This window comes from Lipophrys pholis (assembly GCF_963383615.2).
Source record: "Lipophrys pholis genome assembly, chromosome: 14".
Classification (NCBI taxonomy): Eukaryota; Metazoa; Chordata; class Actinopteri; order Blenniiformes; family Blenniidae; genus Lipophrys; species Lipophrys pholis.
Window position 1 is genome coordinate 8,111,946 of NC_137633.1, and position 22,404 is coordinate 8,134,349.

The window sequence follows — 22,404 nt, forward strand, 5'->3', positions numbered from 1 at the left end:
GAATTAATATTGATATCTAATAAGGGCACAATGAAACATTTTCATTGCTGTTTACAACAGAACAATGCACCATGTCACCAATCAGTGTTCGCTCACATTCGTGACCTTGAACTGACTTGCGAGTGATGCCCCACCCTCTTCCAGTCATTAGATCTGTGTCCAGTGAAAAGCCTTTGGGATGTAGTCGGATCGGAGATTGGCAGCACGAACAAGCAGCTGACAAACAAAACGTCGCACAGGGTTTGATGGGATCAAGTAAACCGACAGCAGAATCTGGAAGGGATGTTCCGGCATCTTGTTGCAATCCCAGCACCATGGACTGATGTTGATTAAAAGCAAAAGGACACATGTCATCCCCATGTGAGCACATTGGTGAACAGCTGACCATCAAGGTGATAGGCAACGTGTTCAAAGTGACCCACAGAAACCAAATCAGTATGCGTTTTTAGGGTTAGTCTGTACACACATTATTGAGAGGCCAAATTCATTGAGAGAAACTTTGTTCACAGTAATTGGTGAATTGACTCTTCTACTTTTGGAAAGAAGTATCGATCATACAAATATATCATCCCTGCATTTTGAAGGTAAACATCACAAGTTTGAATCTGTAGCGATATGGATCAGCATCTCTAAGTCAAAGTCCTTGGTTCTCTCAAAAGATGCCCTCTCAAGGGTAGAATCTTTTCAGGTGGAGGCCGGCATTCAAGTATCTTATTCATGAGATCAGTCACTGATTTGGACAGAGAGTCTGACTTTGGGTCATGACCAAAATAGATACTGGAGGCAAGCGGCCGATAGGAGTTTTCTCTGCAGGATAGTGTAAGAAACTTCTAAGGCATAATTGTGTTCAAATTCTATTTGATGTTTTCTGATGTGTATCTTGGGGTTTCATCAAATTAGACTTTCTTTTGTCTTATGGAGATCCGCAGTAATGCATGGGCAAATACATGGTCCAGATCTGCAAGTCTGGTGTGAAACGGCTTCAAACAAGATTGCTAATGAGAGCAGGGCAGTCTGGGGATTTGATTCAGCTGACTCGGAGCTTACCATTCCAAAACTGTGTATACTATGTGTCTGAGCATGACTTTCATAAAGCTCAGCATTTGGCCCTGAGGTTGGTGAGTTATTTTGTATTGATTAACAATCCACAATTCAAATTCCAACTATCACTGTGGTCGTTGTGGAGTGTTTTTGGAATGTTGTGTTTATCACATCACCACATTTGGGTAATGAAAATACACCAAAGCTCATTTACATTAGCCCCGAGATCAAAAGCTGCATGTGATGGTTTCCACTGGTGGGTGAGACCTCAAGCATCCTTTTTTTTAATTTTTTATTTTTCAAAGCAATTTGTCAGTACCTAATAAATAAATGAAAAAGGAGTTAAAGATCTGAGCTCCAGCAGGAATCACGGCTCATGATACATTTTTCTTAATGTTTTTGAAATTGCTCACATAACATGTTACTGGCATCAGGAGGAGAGTGTTGATAAGTTTGATAACGATTTGCTAACAGTTACTTAGCAACAGCGGGGGGTTATGATAATGAAGTGCTTCCACCAAAAATTAAAAGCTGAACCTTTTTCTGACCTTCATAATAGGTCTGGAAATCTGTCTGTGTGTAGCGAGGCCTCTTGTGCAGAACGTCTGTGCAAAGCCGGGACTCGACCCCAGCACACTGTATCAAGGTCTTAGTGAACCGTGTCGTTCTTCAAAGTTAGTGTTGGTTTAGTAATACAGCTACTTTACTAGGGACTGAAAACAAAAAAAAAGGAGTCCCTTTTCCAGTATCTCTAAAAGTCTTACACAGTCAGGCCTGTCTTGATAATATACATTTTATTGCAGTGTTGCCGTACCACAGTTTTGCCACTGCATGCTTTTTCAAACAGTGTTATGTCAATGTTTGCGTTATCGATCATTATTTGCTGTCGTGTAATTAAGATGTTAATAAGGGTGCCACGTTGGGTGACAGGTTGTATTTAAATAGAATAATTTAACCATGAGCGTTCATTACATAAACAGCTTTTGCATCTGTTTGAAAGTGCACCCTGCGTCAGTAATGGAGTAATATTACATATTCAATTAAAACCCCAATAATTATTTATTGTTTTTATTTTTTGAAGTATCTAAATAGCCTTAGGCACCTGAACATTGTCAAACCACAAACTTCTGCTAATATTTTTCAGACATAGGTTTAAAAAAGAGTGAGCTACTATTCTATCATGTAAAGGAGTATGTATGTATGTAAAGTATCTTGCGATTTACTACTTGTGTTTGTTAAAATAACATGGTTCTTTTGTTTTGGTGAATTTGAGCTGAATTGTCTTTTTAAAAAGATAAATGTGAGTGGACACAGGGTGAACCTTGGAGTGCTTTGTCAGACCGTTCAGAGGATAATCAGGCGCTTTTTCCACAGGATGAAGATCTTGTGGTACATTTCGATGACGTTTGAGGCATTGCGTATTTCTTCTGATGTGGGGGATCGGAATAGTTTGAGTGATTTCTCTACTATGATTTTTGTTTTTCATGAAGACAGTTTTTAAAAAAAAAGAACGCACAACACCAGCCGCGAAATCCAAACTTTGCACCTTATGAAAGGGCCTTTCGAGTCCTCTTCAGAGCGACGGCATTCGCAACTCAAGCAAAGTAGAAACACCCAAAGGTTTAAGAGAGTTTTGACTTTCAAAAGTAGCACTTGAAATTGAAAATTGCAGGTTTTTTCGAGAGAAAGACGTGGAAGCATTTTGTAGCATGCAGTGGCTTCTCAAAGGATGCCGTGAAAGGCGCTAAAACCAGCTCTGCAGCCTTCTGCAAGCACGTCTTTTTTTTTCTCTGCCTCTGTTGGTGTGAAAAGAGCTTAAGTGGAGATAAGTCCCTTGGAATGGGATTTCAGAAGAAAACTCTGCTTGCACTCACAAAGTGTGTGTGTGTGTGCGTGTGTGTGTGTGTGTGTGTGTGTGTGTGTGTGTGTGTGTGTGTGTGTGTGTGTGTGTGTGTGTGTGTGTGTGTGTGTGTGTGTGTGTGTGTGTTTCAGTGCTGAATGTACATCACTGTAGGAGTTTGGTGCCCACTTTCTCTGCCCTGGTTGTGGTCTTCAATTCTCAGGCGCATATGTTGGACTTTCTTTTTTTAGCTCCTGATGGAACGGGATGCGATAGTGTTCAGTCAGTTTGTAAAGATTTTAAGTGTGGTACAATTAGTAATTCATGCTACAATTTTAAGTTAACCGCACGGTATACAATTTGGAAACTTGTTTTACACAGAAGTACAATATTAATAGTTTATATTTGTATTTAGATGTAATGATGCCTTGTAGAGTCAATCCTATCAATGGATTTCCCCCTATACATAGATAGTATTTGTTTTTTTGCAGCTACTGTAAAACACTTTATACATTAGTCTCATTAGGTCTGGCTCGCTTACAGTTTATTGATGTCATTAATTTCTCACAGCCTTTTCACAGTTTAAATATGTATTTCTACTCACAAGTTACAATTTTCACACATTCCAGTTACTCATAAATAAACATCGCGGTTGTATTTATTTGGCTTAATTTCTTTATATATGTTTTGCTGTGTTTATTTATGCTTGTGTTTCATTCACAAACTTTTAAATCTATTCAGTACATACATCTTCCCATCCCTTGGCTTGACTTCATCCAAGTTAGGGTCACAAGGGCTTCAATCTAAAACGGTTGACGTTGGTCGAGACCGCATGTACATCTGTGGTTTATTTAGTTTTGCAACTGTTATATTGTGACATATAAACTGGCAACCTGTCCAGTTTGTGACTAACCTATCATCTGAGAGTTTTAGCGTCATTTTTGCATTTTCACTTCAGGAACGTTTTGCACTTGCACCGCAATGTTTTGAAAACAATGTCTTGTTAACACATAAAAGGGAGAAACAGGGACAGTGTAGGTGCTGTTATTGACTGGGAGTCACGCCGCTCTTGAGGCCACCGTTGTTGTTATTGTCCATCTACCTGTGCATGTGCAGAAGAATTATGCTGTTCCGAGCACATGCATAGTAGCAGCGTTTTAGAAAACGTGTCCCCCCCCCCCCCGCGCGCGTTTACAAGGCATTTTCAAAAAGTTCCACCTTGGAAGCCATTTTCAGTGGCTTCGAGCAGAGTTGTGGCGTAAACGAAGACCCAAAGCGCAACAGACATTTTCCATTTTCACTTTTTATTGTGTAAACAGGGCCTTTTTGAGACACTAACGGTTAGCTAAGTGTAATTTCAATTCACGATAACAATGTTGCGAAAAATATTGACAGGAATCAAATTTGCTAGTCATGTTTGTGAGATAATGGAGGCATGAAACCTTTTTTTCTTTTTTTTTTCTCCATGAAGTGAAATGTAAAGCTTGCCGCATACAACGCAAGAGAAGGTTTGATCTTGCTTCCTTCATGACACTTTGAGTCTGCGCCATGACAGCATTGCCGAGGGGGTGGACAGAGGGAGATCTGCTGAAGGATGATGGGTAGCGAGAGGGAGGCTGGATGGTGGGTGGGCGAGCAGAGAAATGGATGGATATATAGATAATTAGAGAGAGAGAGAGAGAGAGAGAGAGAGAGAGAGAGAGAGAGAGAGAGAGAGAGAGAGAGAGAGAGAGAGAGAGAGAGAGAGAGAGAGAGAGAGAGAGAGAGAGAGAGAGAGAGAGAGAGAGAGAGAGAGAGAGAGAGAGAGAGAGAGAAGGAGTGATACGGGCAGTGGGTGGCAGTCGCAGAGGGTGAGATGGTAAAGAATGACAAAATCAGAGATAAAAGATAGACCCACAAAGCAAACCCATGCTCACATACACAAACATGGCATTTTGTAACTGGTGCATCTTTTTACACTGAGATATGTGAAGTTGTATGTAAGAGAATTAATAATAATTGATTTGATCCTGTTGTCCGTCACTGTCATGGGACTTTTTTTTTAAATGTCGACAGTAAATAAGTATAACCTTAGTAAATAAGCTTATAACAATTTCATGCGGAGTCCAGCAAGACAAGAAATCTTAGATGGTCGGGGGGGATGACTTTTTTCCTGTATGAATTTTGCCCATTAGTTTCTGAAAAGAAATCCAGATAAAAATAAATAATCAGTCAGAAAAACTATTGACAATTCTAGTCAAGTACACATTTTTAGTGCATAAACTGTTGTAGGTGTAATAGAAATTAATTAATAATACAATACATGTTTGCGTATGTATGTGTGGGAGAACAGTTCTGATTGTTATGCCCTGTGGATATCAACGGTCCTTCATATTTTATAAGGTGAAAAAGGTTTAGGAGATCCAACGCATTGGGGCGCACAATGTAGTTTTAGCTCTTCCGGGTGGGCCCTCATCTAGCCACACATTGAGATCCAGTGTTTTATGGCGACTCCTGCAAACCCAGACTATCTGATCACACAATCACCTTATAAATCAAAGGTAAGAGGTACTCTGGATGTGAAAATATGATCGGACCTTGACTTAAATTCCATGCTCCCTTCAGTGCGATGTATTTTCATTATGGTAGTACGCATGGCCTGTTTAATTATAAAGAACTAGATGTCTTAACAAGTAACTCGTATGCTTCACACTATCAATTACAGACTCAGAAATCTGCAGAATCCTGCTGCAAGTTAAGAACGTGTAATAACGAAAAAATGAATAAGTCAGCAGGGTGTGGTGTTCCATGAACCTCACTGGCCGGATTTGTTCATTCACTTTTGCTCCACTGTGGGATTGTAGGTCGTCAGATTGTGAAATAAAGAAAATGCAGCTGGTGCTAAGTTCAAAATTGCCGGTATTTATTTTCAGAGCCCAGACTTACCGTCTGACAATATGGAGATGAGAACTCAAGCAGTCACTGGCAGCGTTTGAACACAGCCACAGCTCCTGTTAGCTGTGTTGTCGACACTGGCGCTTTTGTGTTTGATGTCTCTGCGAGTGTAGCTTTACTGGGCATGTGCTTTATTTTCGCCGAATACAGTTTTCACAGCTGGCGTGTGGCTCTTCACAGTCGTGAAACACGTTACTCACACGCTTGCTTGCTTGCTCGCCCGCTAAAAAGCACTCTTGCACAATCTGGGTTGTGTAACTGCCAATAACTGACCACACCTCGGTTATATAAAGTGCTCTCTGTAGTACACGGCAGGCTTAAAATGTAATTGGATTATTTAATATGTGGAAATTTGTAGGGACATCTATATCATTGTCTTTTACTACTGAGCGGGTTTGACTCGAAAGATAATGCCGTGTTAGACTTACTTATCATTCCCAGTTTGCTGCACACTCTTCTGCAAAAACAACACTGTGCATTTGTATGATGATAGAATCATGGACAGCATAGAAATTACAAACAATTAGCTTTTTTTTTTTGTGTGTGTGATGATAAAATGATACTCTACAGCCCAAGAGTGATGAAACTGCAGATGCCGTTAGACAAGCAAAGGGGCTTCTGCCAAATTATGCAAATTCTGCAGCAGATGCTTTGGAAGATGTTAAAATTGGATGGAGTACCTTTAGCATGTCCAAGAAAAACAGCCTGGCTTCTATTATAGCCATTCTGCAATGGGGGGGTTTATGACCTGTGAAGGGTGTCCTTCAGAGGCATCAGAGAACGCATCACCGTGCAGGACAAACTCAAGATTAGTCATCATCACTAATCTAGACCTCGATATTTTGTCTGTTGCACCTTCCCGTGACTAAACTCATTACAGCATTTGCAAGGAAGACAGGTGAGCCGTACCGGTGATGGTTCAGTCGGGAGAGTGGGTTGTACTTAATGTGTTTCATTGCCAAAGTGTCCTTGGGGAAGACGCTAACCTAAACAGCCATAGGCAACTGTTGGAAGTCGTTTCCATGGTTTGGTCATTACTTCTAAATGCTATTTTGGAAATAGGTGGAAACAGGCCTAACCTGAACCTCAGTCAAGTTTCAGCAAACAACTTGTGTCCAACACTTCAAAATTAACTTTTTATACATCATTTTATATATTTTCTGAGTTAACGTTTAGGATGCAACAGATGTCCCAGTGATTGTTTTGTTTGTCAGATGGTGTATTGGCTTGAATAAATATTGTTATTTTATACATCTTTCGCAATGCAACACGCCTTAAGAGTATTCCCTGCTGTTTTTAATCAACAGTTTCAATAAACCAAATTAAAGCCACAACATCAACAACAGAAATGAGCTGTTTCAAATATTACCGCTTCCAACACGGCCACTCGGTTATTGCTGGTTTCTTTTACAGGTGGACGCTTTCTGAGGCAGCTCTATCTTCTGGAGGTCCAGACATATAAAAGTCACCTAATCCAGTATTTGCAATGTTTTACATATTTACAGAAATGGACTTGTATTTTATTTTTTTTCTCTGTTAAAGCTGGGAACTGAATAGAAGGCACAGCCATTAATTCTCTCTGTGTGGTGTAGGAACAGAGCAGAAAGCTTAAGCTGGGAATCTGCAGTGCAGGGCTTTACACAGAAACACAAATGCAAACACACACACACACACACACACACACACACACACACACACACACACACACACACACACACACACACACACACACACACACACACACACACACACACACACACACACAGACACTGTTCTCCTGCTTACTGACCTGTTTCAATAATTCAGAAGACTGGCTTACTGGCTGGCTATGGTCTCTATCCATGGACTCGGTCAAGCACATCTCTCTCTCTCTCTCTCTCTCTCTCTCTCTCTCTCTCTCTCTCTCTCTCTCTCTCTCTCTCTCTCTCACAAACACACACAGTGACCTAAACAGTGATCTTTTTTTTCATATTGCTGCACTTTTACTGTCGTTCAGATCCATAGATTTGAGGTCATAAAGATCTTAATTCCATGGCACATTCATCCTTTCTTATTTGTGTTTGAGTGTGTACCCCAGCACCCAAAGTGTCCGATTCAAGCATATAGCCAGGTTAACTTCAAGCAATATGTTGTGAATGTGAATAAACTTGAGCGGAGTCGTAGTCCAGATTTTTATTCCCTCAAAAAAACCATAAATAAACATTGTTTGAGTAACATGATACAGCAATAATTTTCTTTTGGCAACCGTGGACATTTCTGTGGGAATATGTTTTATTTACACATCAAAGACTTCATATATCAGCCAATGGAGATCATCGATCATATTTTCTTTCCGAGGTTCTTGCTGGTAACCAACAGTTTAAAATCAATAGAAAAAAAAAATAAAAAATGGTGGGAATCAATCAAAATGTTCCTCTTCCAGAAAAACAGGCTATACATGAAATAGTCCATGTGCATTTTAAAGTTAAAACCCAATTTTGTCATGATTGTATCTTGTATCTTGATTGCTATGAATGATTCAAACAATGTTTTACTGAATTGTGTCATTGGGATTATTTTATCATTTACATTATTATTGTTATTTGGAGGTTTAAAGGAATGGTAATGATTACTGTTGATATGCGCCTATATTATGCACTTCATGAAAATGAGCTGGCATCAGTGGCTCACTCTTCAATTCTGTCATTAACATAACTTGGTTTTGCTTCAGGATCGGTGGAACATGTTTGTCTTTGTATTCATATTCCATACAGATATTCATGTGGTAATATTCGTAATTCTATTGAAGAGCCATGTTGATGCAGAGTCCTTTTAGTGGAAGACAGGGATCTGATCAGTAAGAATATGATACAGGCCAAACAATGTATGATGAGTAAGTGTTAAAAATAAATATAAGAAATCCTGCTCCGGATCACATCTCTCTGTAACTGTGATTCTCAACTAAAATAATCAGTTGTCATCTGTTCAAATGTGCAGTCTTCCATTTTTTTTTTTCCACTCTCAGTGACAATATGTGGGCTGATATCTTTCTACTGCATTCGTCTGCAAAGACACAGTGGTTTTGTTTTTGTGGTGTCTTTATATTTTTCCTGCTGTGAACCCTGCGATAAATAACAAACAAGCTGTTCTTTATCAGACTTCCTGTGGCTGTTCAGCCTAGTTATCTCTTTGCTTATCTTACTCTGTAAACACATAAGATGCTAAGTAATTGAAAGTGTTTACTATCAGTAGACCCTTTATTTGTGGGGATTGTTGCAGCTTTCATCATCATGTGGAACATTATGTTGAATGGTGTTGCTGTAAGAATTTCACCACAGGTACCAAGGCCTCATTAAGAGGAGACAGCGTTCCCTCGCAAAGGTCAGATTAAATCTAAGTCAGTGTCGCCTCACTCCATGGGCAAGAGATCACTGGTGTGTTTTCAGGAGTGTACAAATGAAAATGAGCTTGGACTCCACAGTTTTGCAGGATGTGGTTGTCTGGTGCAAATGTACAAGAAGATACACTCATAAAACCAAATAAACCAAATTAAGTACTACAGAGGAAATAAATCATACATGAAATTAAGAGTAAATCTAATCATGAACGTCAGTATTCCGGGCAGGTCCCCAGATTGTCAAAGGGACAATGAAAAGGAGACATGCAATAACAAACACGCGTGAGGCAGGACTTCTAACCACTACAACAAAGTGTCACCCCAACAATAGTGTCTGTGAGCAAATCATACACTGGAAATAACAATTCAGAAAGCGCAAATGTTATTGGCATCACATAGGAGTAGCTGCGATCCATTTCCATTTCAGTTCCAGAAGTTTTAAAAGGGGTTAAGTTTAATGTTCTGTCGCCTGCTCCGAACGGAAGTGTCTGGGTGTTACTAGCAGGCATGCTGCGTTTCTCAAATGATTCAAAAACGCGGTACACAAAGTATTTATTTGAACCTACTTATATTTGTTTACCTATTTCTTACAAGTTGCACTGTGGAAAATGTGTTACAAATGTTTAGGTTATCGACTTTCAGTGCAGTGGAACTTTTTCAGGGCACTTTGGGTTTTTAATCGCTGCAAGATGACAGGCAGCCTCGCATTGGCAGTCCGTGAGTGCTTTTGATGATTAACTGTAACAAACATTTTTTTTTTTTTTAGAGTGCATTCAGGTAAAACAGATTCGATTAGAGACGTCGGATGACTTTTATTTGTCTGTGTCTGTAAATAGCTGCTGCGACAGAGGTTGCCGTGGCGTCACATAATAGCCTTGGACCGGATTCTGCGGCGCAAGCAAATTAAGCAGGACACTCTCCACTTTTGTAGTCACAGCCTCTTTTCCTTCGGGGTCCATTTCAGGGAAGAATGGCATTTCAAAACTTCAGAGGTATCTTGTTTCAAATCAGTCATCCGGTACTTGGCGAGAATTAGCATGTAAAACACCATGTAATGTCTGCATGCTTGATATGCAAAACTTATATTGCCTTTCTCAAACATGCATTATTATTTTTCCAGCCTCTGTGCCAAAGGGTGTGTTGATGCACTTGTGAAGCTGGTGCCCTTGGAAGGAGGAGAGGGTGTGGTAGTGCATATTAACAGCAGACCAAAGACCAGAAAACCGATGATTCCCTCTTAAAAACATTTCAATGTCAGCACTGGCATTTGACAGCACAGTGATGAATGAATAAATGTGAAGAGACAGACGTACCTGCCATCGAAATCCACTGGGCTGGAGAAGGTAGATGTTCTGGATGTGATAAAAAGCATGTGTTTGTGCCATTCAGGCACATTTCATTTAAGGTGGTGCGATAACTCTTCATGCATGTGTGCATGTGTGTGTTTGCATGTGAGATACTGCAGATACCAGACAAAAACCACACTATCGATGTGAGAGCGATCTCTCAACCCTCTCCCCTGCATCTATCTTTATCTCCCTCCATCCTTGTCCTTTTCACTTTCACATACGTTTCCCTTCTCCCCAGTGTTTGTCTTTGTGTGAATGTTTTGCCTCATTGTGTCCTCTCTCCAGACCTTCTTCCCTCCTCTGTCACACTCACCTTTTGAGTTAATTTCCCTTTTAGCCCTGTCCCATTCACCCTCCCTCCCAATTCACTCTTTGCCCTCTTTCTTTCTCTCCTTGCTTGGTTTTGATCCCTCCCTCCCTCTCTCCCACCCTCCGTCCTGCTGGCTCAGCTGGTATAGAGGCGGCCTCTGTTTCAGCTACGTCCTCTGTCCTTTTGAAGGAGGAAAGTGAAAAGCAAGAGGCAAAGAGAAGGATGCGCGAATGGGGGGAGGGTGGGGATGGATGGAGGGAAGAAGTGAGCCATGGGTGAGGAATGAGAGGAAAAGAATCCAAGTGGGAAAATGGGATGAAGAACGCAGGATATGTGTGGATCAATGGTCCGGGTTGTTCAAGTCATTGATATCCAGTAGCAACGGCGTGTGAGGGCAGATTTCCTGTGTGAGAGGATCAGTCTTTGGGATGTGCACTCTCAACTCTTCACTCTTCCGCTTAGTTCACCGATGCACCGTTGCAGCTCTTTTGCTCTCAATTCAAGGCCACACAAGCTCACACACAGGCAGCGCAGAGGAATCCTACACACTTTAACTGAGCCGTAGATGATATATAGAAAGGAAACGACGTGTAATGTTAAAAAACCCAAAGACGTATTCGGAAATCTGTTTTTGAATCAAATACTAAATATGAATTGCTTTATTCTTTCTTTATCCCATAGTGAGTAAACGAAACCTTCTGAAGATTGTGGACCGGCATCCTCTCCCATGATGTTGTAGCTGTGGTAACATGTGATCATTGTGAAGAAGACAGTTACCCATTTTTGCATCTCCAAAGGTAAGATAATTAATTACCTTGTTTTCAGTCTATTTCTTGTTTTATCGACAGCTATACGTATTGTGTTTCAGGCCTTTATCATTCTTGTTATTCATTTTGATGACCAAAGACCAAAGCTTTATTGGTGGACCGTAATCAACTAAACAATGGTTACTTTGTTCAAATGTGGATGTGTACAGCTCTGATGATGTATGTTTTTGCTGAAAGTCCCATCCAAGTGGTATACCACTTCCTGTAAATTCTCCCCTGTTTTCAGTCTTCATGCCAAACTAAAGGCATCCATTTCTTGGCTCCATACCAAGGTTCCTGAATTCAGAGAGAAAGGCAAAAATCCCTATCTGATTGGCCAGTGTGCCAAAATGAATATGAGCCTCTTCGGCTTTAACAGAAACCACCGTTTTAGTTTTGTTGTATTGTATTAGTTTGATGTTACAGTAGTGAAAAAAGCTCCCTACCCCTGGGTCAAAGCAACAGGCTTTAGATGTGTCAATGTGATACCAGATTGGTTCGCTTTGACCTTGCAGTTGAAATAGATCAGTTGATCCATCGAGCATTGTTTGGGTGTCTAATAGAAACCTGATCTGTGTCATATAGTTTTGTGAATTTTCCATGGAGTGCTGATCTATATAGAGAAAACCAGGTTTTAACTCTTCTCCACAATGGAAAATGCCCTGTGGCCCTAACTCCAATTATGATCGTTCCTCTTTTTGGATAACAAGTCTTCAGGTTCCATTCTCCATTTTCTTTCTTTCTGCTTCTGATAATCTTCTATGTCCCTGCTAATGTTTCTAGGCCTGAATATTGTATCTTGTCATCTTCTTGAAGGCTTTCTCTGTGAGAAATCCACCTTTAACCTCCTCACCCCTGGAGACTCAGCTGCTCATTCCTTCCTCACTGTGCACCCTGAGCCTCCCTCTTTGTCTTTCCCTACCAAAGGGCTGCTTTCCTGAGCTTGCCTCCCCCTTGCCCCTCTGTTCAGCTCTCTGTTAGAACTCCACTTCTAACCTCGATACATCCCTCTGGGGTGTGACTGACTGCTGAACTCAGCTAGAAAGAGGCAGGGGGAGGAAGAAGAGGGGAGGAAAGAGAGGTAGACATTAGAAGGTATAAAGTGGTCAAGTCAAAGATCGATCTAGACTGATGCCTGGACTCATTGATGGGGTTGTTTTCATTTGATAGAAACAGAAACAAACAGTCAGCAATTACCAGCAATCATTTCAATCAATGGGACCATTTTAAAGAAAAACATCGCCGCTGTCTTGAAGTGAGCGTTTGTTGCTAGTTTATCGGACGTTTTGTTCTGAACGTGCTGGTTTATTATCATTGTTTACCTTGTTTTACCAGAGTTGAGTTAGACAACCACACTCAAGTATATTGTCAATAGACCAGAAGGACTTTTTTTTCCTCCCCAAATCCAAAACCTCAGAACTAACTACCTCTCGCTTACTCAGTTGTCAAAAGACACACGTTTGGAATTATTTTAATTATGATACCTAAATATCCAGTGTCTGAATTTTTTTTCATGCATCAAATTCATAATACTTGTTGCATTTCCCATAATTGTGGTCGTTGCTGATGATGCATCCAATGAAGTGAGTTTGTCAAAACTTTGCAGGATAAACCAGTGAACTGAGTGTACAACTTCAGATTTTGACACAATCACAATTCGTTAATGCCTAAAAACGGATCCATCCATTTTTTTAGACTACTTTTTTTTTTAACCTGGTCCATCACAGAACACCTAGTGTGAAATTGTAATTTGTATTCCTGCTGCCAGTTACATGCCTGACAGGCTGTTGCGGATTCCCTTGTCGCTATAGGTGGATGCAGAAATCTGAACTGCAGGGACCATGTTTGCCACTTGCATGTAAAATCCATCAGTGAAACCAATTTCCTGGATTGCATGTTCAGAACGATACTGTCCTTTAAATTATTCTTCACTGAATATAAACATATATGGAATTTGCTTAATGTGCTAGAATATAAGTCCAAATATATTTAAAACTCTGCATTGTATGTGTCACTTCACCTGGGTTATGTTTATTCTCAGCATCTTTCAATCATTTAGTCCCGCATGGATGCATAAGCGTCACGAGTGAGAGACATGTAGTGATACAGCACGCCGTTTCCTCCTATCTTCTTTTTTTTTGCTTCAGGGAGAGAGGGAGCGTGAGATGTGCAGATGTGAGATGTGAGACACGCTCAGGGAGAGATGGGAGATCAAACAAGCAGCCCTGTGTTTGTTTTATCTTTTTAATGAACAGAGTGTCACACTTTTCGATGCCTCAGAGTTCACGCAGAGGCCTGGACGCTGATTGGGGAATTCAACCTGCAACCCCAGAAGGTTTTTTTGAGAGTGACTTGAACTAATGCTCTCTTCAGAGTACAACATCCGTGTGTGTGTGTGTGTGTGTGTGTGTGTGTGTGTGTGTGTGTGTGTGTGTGTGTGTGTGTGTGTGTGTGTGTGTGTGTGTGTTTACCCCTGACGGCTCAGCAAAACCGATCAAAGTCAAGTCCCTCTGTCCCCTACTGGCTTTGATGAATGGAGGGGTGAGAAGGAAGGCTGAATATATGAGGGGATGAATAGTGACATAAAAGTGCAAGAAGCTGAGTGAATTGACAGATTGGGAGGGTGGAGTAGGGCAGATGGATATGTTTGACCTTCTCATCACCTTCAACAGTCGCGGCCCTTTAAGGGACACATTTCCTCTTTTTGTTTCCATGTTTGTCCCTCCTGGAAATGCCAACCTCAAAACAGTATTGTTTATTCAGTTTAGTCAAAAAACATGAAGAATTACACATGAAACACTCTTGGATTACAAAACAAATAGTACAGCAGTTTGTTGCGAAAGAAGCTATTAACTAAAACGATTGATGTAGAAGTCCTTTGACGTATAGGACTACTTTCAGCTTACTTGCTGGGTTTGTCAGCTAACTATTAATGTGTATGTCTGTATTTATACAATAAAATGTGTTGTTACAGGACACTCAACAGTGAGCGGGTCTTTAACCATTTTCTGGCTTGCCTACCTTATAGTATAAGTATAATCTTATATGATTCAATCACAGCACCACTTAGAAGCCCAAGTATTGTGAGAAAAAGTCAGATCACCATCAGGTTGCAAAGAACACATTAGAATTAGGAGACCAAACACTATTCTCATTATCACACCATATTTGAACCGTTTCATCAGTTTAATATGAAATGAAAGTTCCCCTTTATTATACTGCACTAGATTATTATTTCAAGAGTCGTCTGAACAGGTCTTCATCTTAACTTCTGTCTGGTGGTTGCGAACGGGTTCATAGTGATAATTGTTGTCGTGTGTGTCGTTCCCGTCATCCATTCTTTTTTTTTCGTCTTTCTTTCCTTTGTCAACCTCATGGTCACCCTCTTCTCCGGCAGCTCTTCACTCCGTCATAATCTGTCTAGATTCTGTGTATGCTCTCTGTTTCTCTCTCTCTCTCTCGCAGAGAGTTGAACGACTGTCTGGGATCGTTGGGTCAGGTTTGGCAGCTGAGGCCTGCTGGGAGGGAGGTGGGCAGTTCTCGTCTGTGTCACCCAGCCCCCCCCCTTGACTTGGCTCCGGTCCTGTGGGATAGAAGGTGTGAGGAAGGGATCAAGGATGTTGAGGGGGATAATTTATACATGAGAGGAAGTGCAAATACATAGGACACACACCCTAAGGTATTCCATTAGTCACGCTTACAACTTCCCCCCTCTTTCTATTGCTGTACTGCTGTTGCTTTTGTGTACCGGTGTTAGTCATGCTGAACACTTTACTTCCTTTTTTTGTTTTCGCTTCATCTTGGAGAAGACAGACTCCCAGCATGACACGGATGCAAATTACAACGGTACATGGATGCAATCTCGCATGCCGTTTGACTGCAGCTTGAATGCAGTTGCTTTGAATCAAAGTAGAGTGTGAAGAGGCATAATTTGATGCTTTTGCATAAAATGTGTAAAACAACAAAATTACATTGACCGGTTGACCATGAAGCAGGATTACATAGGGTGTGTTACTTTGTAGATTTCGCACCAGCAGCGTCAAGATGCAGAAGTACTTACTGTCGGCCTTGTCTGTGAGGCAGGCGAGGCATTCAACTCCCATTGAAAAGACAAAACAGTTAAAGGGGTTTTGTTATGGAACCAAGTTCTTCTTACCCAACTGGGGACTGAGCAGCTCCAGGGTGCTGCAGTGCATCCTCATCTGCCAGTTTCGGTTTGATACGCCTCTGCTGATAACAGTTTGCACATGATAGGTTGCAAAATATTCACAGACTACTTAACATGTATCTCCCCGAGGTAATTACTGACTCATTAGATGCAAAATGCAGTCAAACATTGAGAGATTGCACCATGAGCTGTGGTCCCCACCAAAATCAATGCAATTATTCGAAATTGCAAAAGAAAAATCAATAAATATATTTAAAAAAAATTAATTATTTATTTGGGTATAAACCAGTATGGAAAAATGACTGCGTTGCTTGGTAACTTTCACTTTAATACTGTCTTCCGATGGGCAAAGACAGTGGTGAGTAGAACAAAGGAGAGAGTAATATAACAGTTTATTCTGAGCGGGTGATGTTATGTAGGTGTGGACGAGTTGATGAAATCATGAAGGATGGGAGCCAACAAAATGGTTTTCCTTTTCATTGTGAGCACGTCTTGTGTTTACTGTGGTAATTGTTTGTTGAGGAACCAAGTTAGATGGAGACAACTGGTAGTATCATTGGTTGTATTCACAGTATTGCAGGATTCACCATAGGAAATAACAGTCTTTTTTTTTTTTTTTTTTCACTCACTTAGCTATACCAATACGATCTTGCTAACTCAAGGTCCAAAGAAAACTTGGGTAGTTTGTGTACATTTTTTAAATAATATTTTTTGGGGGGGTGAAAATGCACCATTTTTGTTTTTTCAATTTGTGAAAAGTCTCACGTTTACATGCACCATTTTGAAAACAATGTTCATTTACACAGAAACAGCAGCGACACTGAACTATGTAGTTTTCATATAGGGCCACTATTGGGTGCTGTTGTTTATTTTTGGAATGAAAAAGCATTATTGTGCAAACAATGTTTGAAAAAAGCAAGCAACAGTAACAGCTAATCACACATCCAAATATCTCGAAACCCATTGGATGGGACTAAGACGTATCAATTGCAGGTGTCTGTTGTAACAGTGAGGGATCAATAAAATCTTAAGTCTCGTCCAAAAAACTGATTGCATTATTCACGAAACAACTTTGAGCTAAATGATTATCAACCGAATTGACACTTTAGAAGCCACATGTAAGAACCATTGATGTCTTCAGTCTGGCAACAAGACTCACTGGAACAAATGCACACAATCATTTTTAGAAACGTCTTCAGCTTTCTCTGAGAGTTCAACTGAACTACGTTACTGAAGTGTACTGAAGACTAAAAGGGAATAAATGAGTGACTCTACACCCAAAAAAAATCCTTTCAGGTCTCCGTTAGTACAGCTTGCTTCAGAAATACACAATCTGGGATTTTGCTTTGAAAACACAAGTCTGTTTCCCTGATGCAAACATATGAAGTAGTTATTGAAAGAAATAGTGGCTCTTCATGAAAAAAAAAGAAATAAAAATTCATTTGAGGAAAAACTGATATAACTGTTCATTTCAGACAGTGAAAAGTAGAAATACTTTAGTTACTAAAGGGACAAAAAAAAAAAAAAAGGGCTCCTGTGAGCACTTTAAGCTTTGAACAGTGTGACTGAATGACCACTTGTTTGTTATTGGTATTACATTACATTACATTACAAGTATCATCAGAAAAATCCAACAATTCCACATGAGCATAAGGGAGTCTGGAAAGGGAAAGAAACCGCATATAAGAGGAGGAAACCTTTTGCAGAAAAAGGCTCAGAGGTGGCAGCTTTCTGCAAAATCTCATTTTGAGCTCCAGAAGGAGCAATTTCCACTCAAGTCCCCCCAAATCTTTGCGACTTAATAAAAACTGACAATGTTCAATAAGCCTGTCAGTTGAATGTACTGATTCATCTTGTTTATATCCTCCCTTTCCTTTCTGGCACCTATTAGGCTCTATCTGTTAATTTAGGAGTGATATACTGGTGTTCAGAAGTAGCATGCACATTTGGTTGGCTGAATACTCAAATTAGATTCTTTATTGTGCAGATAAAAACAGACAAAGCTTCTGAATTTCCTCTTACTTTCTGCTGTATTAAGGCCATTCCTCCTTGTTTATGAGATCTTGAGATGCAGTAGTGCTTCACAAAGGATGCCCCAAAGGATTTTGTTATCTTTCGTATAGGAAGTGAATTTCTGTCTCTATTGCTACCTCATCGCATTGCACACACTCGTATTATTTGTGACTTCCTTTCCAAAATTCTTGGCTGTTCTCTCTGTGTCTCTGTTGTTCTCCCACCGTAGGCAGAAGCAGGAAATGGAGTGTGTTAAACAGGATGTGAGGCTAGCCATACTTGTTTATTTTATACTAAAAGCCCAAAGCGTGGCTGCGAACCACCGATGGATGATATAAATGGTCAGAGGCAGCATGGTCAGACACTGAATCTTATTGCAATGCAAGTGGTGACACTTCCAATCGTGAAATGCTGAAAAATGTTTGGTCTCAGTGCAGTCAAAATATTTCATCTATGTATGATTAAAAAAAGAAATGGTTTACACAACTCGGTTGGTTGGTTGGTTGGTTGGTTGGTTGGCTGGCGACCGACCTGGGTTAACTCTGTGGCTTCTTTATGTGAAGTTTGCTCTCCCTGTAACAATGTGGTACTCAGCTTCCTCCCACAATCCAACGATGCGCTTCAACCTGTGACTCTAGATTGACTAAGTGTGTGTTTTTTTTTTCTTCTTCTTGCTTTTAACACATTGTGGGGACAAAAAAAGGAAATCGTTCACACGCTGCCTGATATATCCCATCCATTCAGAGCTGCCTCTGTAATGAGATAAACAGTCTTAATGCCATTCACCTGTCAGTGATTTTAATTCCATGTCTGCTTGTGTGCTCACGACGCCACCAGCGGTTTCCGCTCTAAAAAGCCCACCATGAATCAGCCTTTCAGGGGGTAGCATTTAAAAAAAAATCTAAGATGATTCGGGTTTATCTAAAATGTGGTAGATACATTCTTCTCTGTGCTTTTTATACATTTCACAAATGCATATAGGCTCCACATTTGTGCCTCACTGACTTGTTTCTCTGTTAAATGTGACGGGTTCAGGGAGACAGTTTGCAGATGCCAAGCTGCTCTTCCCTCGAGCTAAATGCGCCTCTACCAGCATGTCTGGCACCTTTTCATGGCTACGCTGTCTCACGTACACACTCTTGTTTTTTTTCTCCCCCCCCCCCCCCCCCTTACAGATTTTCACCTTCTTCTTCCAGCTCAGGTAGCTTCTGTCTCCCTTGTTTGTCTCTCAATCTGTGGTCAGTTTCTCTCTCTAGTTTTTTATTGACCAGCACGGGTTCCTTTTTTCCTCCTATTTTCTTTCAAACGGAGAATCCAGAGCTCATTTACTTTGCTCGCGGCCTTTGTTACAAATCCTTCTTTCGCTGTTTCTTTGCGTAAACCTCCACCCTTGTTTTTCCTGTGAAAAAAAAATAATAAATGGAGACGCTCCAGAGCATCACAGATTCCCTACGGAAAGTTGGTCTGCAGAAGGGTTTGTCCTTTTTCTCACATCTTTGATGGAAATTTGTTCGCTTTCAGAGATGAAAGGATCACGTCGGAGGTTTTCTTTCTTTTTCATTTTTCTTTTTTTTTTTTTTTTTTTAGGGGTGGGTCGTTTTGTGGGCTCTGCGCTGTAATTGGGCTGCATTTTATGTTTTGCTTGTTATTTGTAGCATTCTTTGTGTTTTTTTTTTTCCTGTAGAGCTGAATTGCCCCGAGACTGACCGAAAAAGCATTCCCGAGGCATTTCTGCAAGTGCCAGTGTGTGAAATGTAGGCCTGAGTGGGGGAGATAATGCCCGTGTTTGTAACCGGATCCATGTCCAGAAGCCACTCCTCGGCACATCACTCAGCAACACTACCTAAAACAGGGGACAAAGAAACGAGAAAACAACAGGCAAAAGACGAGATTAACAGGATGGAAGGAGAGCAACGGTAGAGAAGAGAAATTTAAGTATAGTTCACTAAGGCTTTTCTCCAAAAAAACACTGGTCCAATCATACCTTAGAATGCACAGTAGGTATTTCTCTTCGTGCTGAAAGTGGCATGCACGGGAGTTTTAGAGCTAGACAGAGTTGTATTTAGGGTTACTTACTTTTTCAGTTGGCTTTGCAAAGTCACATGAACAGTAGGAGGCGAGTGTCATGGAAAAAATATTGCTTGATGAGATGAAGAGGTGAAAGGAGCACTCAGAGACGCTGGATCGGATGCCCACATGGAGGAGTTTATTGAAAAGTTGTCAACGGGGGCCTGGAGAAATGAATCAGCTGCAGAGAGGGCCGTTTCAAAGTTTGCTGACTCGAGCTGCTTCTGATGTATTCATCCTTTTGGGTTCGTGCCGGAATTAGCAAAACACAAACGTGGTTTGACTCCAAATGTCTGCAAATGTCAGGGTCATTTATGGGATGGTCATAGAAGTAAAATGTGCGTCTTAATTCACATTATTTCGCCTTTCTCAGTTCCTTACAGATAGATGCCATAGATGCTTTCATTATAACAATTTGTGAAGGTGCATTTCTCTGTTTACATGATGTTACAAGTCAAATACTGACTGACACACACACACACACACACACACACACACACACACACACACACACACACACACACACACATATATATGCAGGAAAATTCTTCAAGCAACATATTTGCAAAAGAGGACTGGATAAAACAGATACATCTCGATAAAAAAATAAATAAAAAATTCATTCTCACTGGAGACGTAACATAACCTGAAGCTACAAATTCACTTTTAGCAGTTTTCAGTTTTAGCGAGACAATCAGGATGTTCATGTCCTTAAATAACTCCAGGGAAGCAGTACTTTTTAAAGACTACACAAAGCAATAAACACAAACACACAGATAATCACGGCGCAAACCTTTAAGCGCCTAACTGTACATTGCCCACACTTGGCTTAACCCAAATAATATAACTCTTAAGTAAGCGTTTTATTAATAAATAGATGCACACATTATTATCTATGGTGTAAGTAGAGACTGTGGTACATGTACATGTGTGCAAATACACAAGGAATGACAAGCAAAATCACAAACCTGCTGCGAAAAGGCATATCTACTTCAAAGTATCTCATTGGAATCATTATTTGTTCAAATATGCACACACCTTTTAATTTTCCCATAATTATTATTTGTTTTGACACTCAACAGTGACTGACTCGTTTTTGATTGTTTAAAGTTTCAGCGGTTAGTGAAAATTAATATTGTCAGCACAATTCAATGGTTTTAATTTTTATTTCTCCTAAAACAAACGGGTCTTGTTTGGAAATCAGAAAACAATACCAAAGGTGAATATTTCCAACAAATATCCTGCCTTATTCCTCAGACATCTCTCATTATGTGTGTTGTTTAGTAATACACATGATCATTTTTAATTGACAGTTTTCAATTTTTAGCTACGTAGTTAAGTGTGTGGATATTTTAATGAAGTTGTAACTAAAAAAAGCTGTCTCAAAACAGTCAAGCACCTATTTGAGCGACCCAGAAACGTTTTAGGAAACTCTACACGTGTTGCTGTCAGCTTGCCAAGTGACTTGCTTATTATATGGAGCGACATGACAACATGAATTTCTTATTACAGTGAAAGCGTTCTGACAGCAGTGGTCTATTCAAAAGGGTCTTAACTTTTTGGGTTGAGTCCAGGCTGTTTGCTGATAACACCCTCTATGGTCCAAGAGGGACGATAACGACTTCATACTAGATTATTACTCAAGCAGCATGTTTTTCTCTGTGTACCAAACACAGGCAGTGCCTGATAACAGCTCTGACAGCTGGCCATCAGCCATTCAGTGTGTCCCAGCAGGACAAGTGATTTACAAGAAGATGATCTTTACTTAAAAGAAACGAGTAAAGGAACACAGTGATGTGTGTTCGAAATTCAGATTTGATGGGGTTTAAGCTCAGCTGCGTGCCTGATTCCATCTCGTACCTAGTCTCCCTCTGTCTTTTTCACTTCATGCACTTGTCCCATGATGACTTTGTTAACTGCTGATGTATGTGGAACATTCAGTTCGGAAGTGCTCTGCGGTTGCCCATATATAGACATGGATGACTGCTGTTTTCTTTGGAGAAATATGTTGTCGACTCCCTCACCAGGAAATTCGCCGCCTACGCCTTCGTAATGACTTCTGTGTGCGTGTGTATGTGTGTGTGAGTGTGTGTGGGCACGTGTCCAGTTTACCAACTGTCAGCACAGGCTGTAGACTTAAGTACAACCAACAGACGGTTGAGTCATATGGTCTAATGAATGTCAGTCAATTTAAAAGGCCAAATATGATCAATAAATAAACAGATGTGCTCTAACGAGACAATATACTACTAACTATAAAAATCCTTTTGCGCAATTCAGAGTGCCACCAACAGTGTTGTTTAGATTACTGTAAATACAAAGGCACCAATGAGCTGGAAAAATAATGCATGGTTTTTTATGCATTAGTGGCGTTAATAAGATGTTGATGTGACACTTCACCTCTGCTGTACTGAGATTGTTGCCCTTTATTTCAGCTGAAGTTGCATAAAGAGCAGCTTGCATCTGTATGTTAGTGCTCCGTAAGGAAACACGATGTATG

The 22,404-nt window shown here is 40.4% G+C and overlaps 1 protein-coding gene across 1 annotated transcript in view; it reads left to right on the forward strand.

The window, feature by feature from the left end:
- The window catches only part of lrfn5a (leucine rich repeat and fibronectin type III domain containing 5a), a 124,459-nt gene that overhangs the window by 51,540 nt on the left and 50,515 nt on the right, over positions 1-22,404 (forward strand). The window contains exon 4 of the mRNA XM_080479742.1: positions 11,532-11,647. The gene's annotated coding sequence lies outside the window, so the exon portion shown is untranslated. The remainder of the gene's footprint in view (positions 1-11,531; positions 11,648-22,404) is intronic.